Source organism: Penaeus japonicus, unplaced genomic scaffold (assembly GCF_977035675.1).
Source record: "Penaeus japonicus unplaced genomic scaffold, GWHDUDI00000001_assembly GWHDUDI00000011, whole genome shotgun sequence".
NCBI lineage: Eukaryota > Metazoa > Arthropoda > Malacostraca > Decapoda > Penaeidae > Penaeus > Penaeus japonicus.
Genome location: NW_028234413.1, coordinates 32,900,159 through 32,905,158, shown reverse-complemented (window position 1 = coordinate 32,905,158; position 5,000 = coordinate 32,900,159). Strand labels below are relative to the sequence as shown.

Sequence of the window (5,000 nt, the reverse complement as noted above, 5' to 3'; positions counted from 1 at the left end):
CGTTGGTAAGCCTGAATTTGCCTAATCGGTGGTCAGATTAAATGTTCTGTATCAGTACTTATCTAGGGAGGGTGATTACATGATAACGGATAGAAAAAGAAGATTGATTGCGTGTGGAAAAATGTGATGATGAGGACGTCAGGCTAGTGTTTCGTGTGCAGTGGTGAGGAGAGGGTCGGTCGCCCTTCCGTTGGTTTTGGTAGGTGGATTTTGCCTTTCATCCTACCTTCCTTTCTCTCCTACCTTCCTTCCTTCCTCCATTCCTTCCTTCCTTCCTTCCTCCATTCCTTCCTTCCTTCCTACCTCCCACCTTCCCTCGCTCCCTCCCTTCCTCCTTTCCCCCCTTTCCTCCCTTTCCTCGTTCAACACCTTGACTTACTGTGTTGTAAATAGGAGATACTCAGTAATTCGTGGAGTGCAGAGGAGCAGTATTAATCAGTGAACGGACATTGTTTGATATCGAAGTGGTCGAGTTCGTTCACCGACACACTTTCAAGCCGCACAGTTCGACCAAACTGATCTAATTAAACTATTAGCAGGAGTACAAATGGCGGCGAAGCCTTCAACCGAAGCGCCATCTTGCGTTCTCGATTGCCCTCACGTCTGTCTGCTTGGTGTATGGATTCGGCCTCTCGGCATGGCTGTCATTAATCAATGGAATGGACATTTTCCCGTGAAGTAATAAGGCTTCTTGAGCATCCAAGGGTGTGGTGAAGCAACGAGATGAAAAACAGGCATTATTGCGGCGACGAGAGAAAGGTTGGCAGCCATGTAACTGATCGTGGTTTCGATGTTGTTATTCTCTTTTTTATCACCGCGAGGAAATATCCTCTTGAGTTGCTGGTCGAAGTCTATGACATTTTTTCTTGGCAAAAGTTCAAGAAGGCATTTTGCCAAGAGATTTAGTATAACCTAATTGCCGGTGAATTTTGGGATAAATAAACATATCCAACATATCTTTTCCTCTCATAGTAAATCACGTTGGGATAGATAAAACATTCTCAGAAGCGCACACGAAAGATTGTGGATGTTTGATGATATAGGTGTCTGATTTAAATCAATGAGCGATTAACCTGTCGTAGACAATTTGTTTTAAAAAAATAATAATAAAATAGAAAAAAAAATGTAGACTTACTCCGGGAAAGCCACTCATGTTTGAAAAAAGTGAACGCAGAGTGATATGTAAAGTAAACACGAGAAAAGAAAGGCAGGCGAAATATAACGTGGAAATGGTTCGTTTGTTGGAACAGGTGATTGATCGTTCGACAGACCAGCGGAGAGCGTGACACGGGAGCTGAAGGAGGAGGCCGAAACAAATAACTTCGGCTTTTGGCGTTGGAAAATACTTACGAGGGGAAAATGTAAGAGAGTTTGAAAGATATTCTTGTACAAAAATGAGGGAGACGCCAGAAGAATATCGAGGAAGAAAACAATATAGGAAAAGATAGAAAAGGTAAAACAAATAAGAAAAGCTAAAAAGGGAAAGAAAAGCTTACAATAGGAAGTTGTTAAGCACAATGGAAACGGAACGGTACAAGAGACATGAAAGAAAATCAAACATAAAGGAAGTGAAGAAAGAGAAACTAAACACACAATTCTAAAAACTTAAATTAATCTTGAAGTTGTAAATTAAAAAGCAGCTCGCCATCAAACCAAGTTTTGATTTATGTCAATGAGCTGTAACTGCTTAGGATAAGCAGTTCTTGTACAGCCAGTGTTAAGAAATTTTGGTGACGCAAAGAGCCCTAGTCACAGATACAGATGTTTTGTGTAGCAATGAACATTCCCTATGAAACTGTTTAATTATTGCAAATATATTACAGTTAGAGTTGATTTTTGTCGTTGATGATTACTTGATGTTCCGTGTAATTGGTAAATTCTAGGAAATAATTACTACACAAGTTGCAAGTTGGTTTCATTGAGGGCATTGGAACGAATCGAGATAGCTTGAAGGAAAATTACAATTGCGATTTATCTGTGTTATTGTCGTTGTTGCCTTTTGGTTCAGTTCGTGTCATCCGATGGAAGATCCTAAGATTGCCTCCCATGGAATATTCCCTTATCAAGCCTCTGTGCTTAGATTCACTAAGTACGACTTTTGTGGTACCTCCCCCCCCCCCCACACACACACATGTATTTCTTTCCCTGCATTTGGTTTTATTCTCATTCTTATTGTTACTATGTTTACTTTTTATTGCCCTTCTGAGATATTTGAGAGATTTCATAATAAGTATATAAAGAGACCCCAAGACAGTATATGAAGAGACAGTGTACAGTATATATTATGTTTCCGGTTACATGTCTATACCTGCGTGACGACATCTTTTGGAAATTTAATTACTTGCCGAAGTAAAGTGTTTGTGAAAGACTAGTTTTCCCCACATGTCTCCAAAGGTAGATCGTATTATGTAGTTTGTAGCAAAGTTCCTTCAATTTGTATGGAATAACTTAAGAAAATACACCTCTTCAAGCTCAAACAGACAGGCAATAACATGCTAAGAATTCATTTCAGTAGTATATATATCTTAATCCAACGATTTTTGATCGGAGAACAGCCGTCATTGATCGCCAGGAAATTCTTGTGTGATACCCGAGATTGCTGATAAGGTGAACCTCTGACAGAAAACACGCGATCGTGAGATAAACCGTCACTGTACTGTGATGAAGTCTGTTGTGGTGAAATGGGTTGCGGTTGGAGGTATAGTGGGGGGGTGGAGACAGGTGAAGAAGAGGGGAAGGGAGAGGAAGAGGGAAAGGAAGAGGAATAGGGAAAGGGGGAATGGGAAGGGATAGGATAAGGAGAGGATGGGGAGAGGGAGAAATAGTGGAGGGAGAGGGAAAGAAAAAGAGAGAGGGATGGGTAGAGAGAGAAAGAGAGAGGGAGGGGTAGAGAGAGAAAGAGAGAGAGAGGGGTAGAGAGAGAAAGAGAGAGGGAGGGGTAGAGAGAGAAAGAGAGAGGGAGGGGTAGAGAGAGAAAGAGAGAGGGAGGGGTAGAGAGAGAGAGAAAGAGAGAGGGAGGGGTAGAGAGGGAAAGAGAGAGGGAGGGGGAGAGAGGGAAAGAGAGAGGGAGGGGTAGAGAGAGAGAGAAAGAGAGAGGGAGGGGTAGAGAGAGAAAGAGAGAGGGAGGGGTAGAGAGAGAAAGAGAGAAGGATGGGTAGAGAGGGAAAGAGAGAGGGAGGGATAGAGAGAGAGAGAAAGAGAGAGGGAGGGATAGAGAGAGAAAGAGAGAGGGGGGGTAGAGAAAGAAAGAGAGAGGGAGGGGTAGAGAGAGAAAGAGAGAGGGAGGGGTAGAGAGAGAAAGAGAGAAGGATGGGTAGAGAGGGAAAGAGAGAGGGAGGGGTAGAGAGAGAGAGAAAGAGAGAGGGAGGGATAGAGAGAGAAAGAGAGAAGGATGGGTAGAGAGGGAAAGAGAGAGGGAGGGATAGAGAGAGAGAGAAAGAGAGAGGGAGGGATAGAGAGAGAAAGAGAGAGGGAGGGATAGAGAGAGAAAGAGAGAGGGAGGGGTAGAGAGAGAAAGAGAGAGGGAGGGGTAGAGAGGGAAAGAAAGAGGGAGGGGTAGAGAGAGAGAGAGAGAGAGAGAGAGAGAGAGAGAGAGAGAGAGAGAGAGAGAGAGAGAGAGAGAGAGAGAGAGAGAGGGGGGGGGGTAAAGAGAGAGAGAAGGGGGGTAGAGAGAGAGAGGGGGGTAGAGAGAGAGAGGGGGGTAGAGAGAGAGAGGGGGGGTAGAGAGAGAGAAGGGGGGGAGAGAGAGAGGGAGGGGGGGGGAGAGAGAGAGAGAGAGAGAGAGGAGGAGCGAGAGAAGAGAGAGGAGAAGAGAGGAGAGAGAGAGAGATGCGCGTTGAGAGAGAGAGGGAGTCGAGAGAGAGGGAGAGGGAGGATAGAGGAGAAGAGGAGGAGGGGAAGGGGAGGAGAGGGAAGGGAGAGGAGGAGAGGAAGAGGGGAAGGGGAGGAGAGGAAGAGGGGGAGGGGAAGAGAGGAGGAGAGGGAGGGGAGGAGGAAGGTGGAAGGTGGAATGGGGAGAGGAGGGAGGTTGAGGGCGAGGGCGTGTACTTGACAGGCTGCATGTGTCGTTCTCTTTCCTCTCGTGTGATTCCACGTGTTTGTCTGTCAGTCTATCTATCTGTCAGTCTAATTATGTGTCTGTGTTTACATGTGTGTTGTTGTTTTCAAAGGCACGGCTGTCCAATAAAAAGTGTACGAAGAGAAAGGTATTTGTACTAATCGTAAAGTTTTTTCTTCGCGACCTTGCTCCCTTAAGCCCTTCGATCCATTGTGTACCTCGTTTGTTTATTGTCTTGAAACCGTGTCATTATCGATGGTCCGACTCGGTGTTGAGGGGGAAGGGGTGGGGGTGGGGGAGCAGAGGAAGAGAGAGTAAATGTGTTTGTGTTTGTGTTTGTATTTGTGTGTGTGTGAGTGCAAAGGGGAAGGGTAGGGTAGGGTGGGGGTTAAGAGTATGTCAAGTTTGCAGTCGTTATTGCGTCGGATGTATAAGTTTGATATTGCATCCTGTGTTTTGTTCTTTCGTTGTGCTATTTTGCATATGTGGTGCTAGGCCTTGCATTTTCATGAGGGGGGGGGGTAGCAATGAGGGACCTCTCTCATGCAGGGTCATGTGACATATGAATGATTAATGAGTAATGTTGCAAGGTGAATGAGGTGGCTGTTAACCAAGCTCAGGTGTGCCCTGGATTGTCCGCGGAGTGATTGCCCACAGAGGCGGCATGTCTGATGTCCGGCTTAAACCAAAGTCTGTGCCAGTGGCGGAGAGACAGAGCGCCACCGAAAACCGTAAGAGACAGGAGCCGAGCCACACCTCAGACGAACACCAGAGCCCAAGAGCCAGACCCATAACCACGGGAAACCACCGACCTCTTTGAATAACGCGATGGGAAAAGTCGAAGCCAGAGCCACAGCTTGAAGTTCAGGTCGAAGCCAGGGGCAAGACTCGCGGGCCCCGAGCAAAGCCGTTATCGCAACCCCGGTTCCCGACGGCAGATAAC

General features: G+C 45.9%; 1 protein-coding gene across 12 annotated transcripts in view; it reads left to right on the top strand.

The window, feature by feature from the left end:
- Positions 1-5,000, top strand: part of LOC122246714 (epidermal growth factor receptor kinase substrate 8) — a 113,149-nt gene that overhangs the window by 26,217 nt on the left and 81,932 nt on the right. For 4 of the 12 annotated variants that reach the window (XM_086541909.1, XM_043005454.2, XM_043005455.2 and 1 more), the window contains exon 1: positions 63-199. The exons of 5 other annotated variants lie outside the window; for them this stretch is intronic. The gene's annotated coding sequence lies outside the window, so the exon portion shown is untranslated. 3 more of the 12 variants (XM_086541911.1, XM_086541907.1, XM_086541906.1) reach the window with 1 other exon arrangement.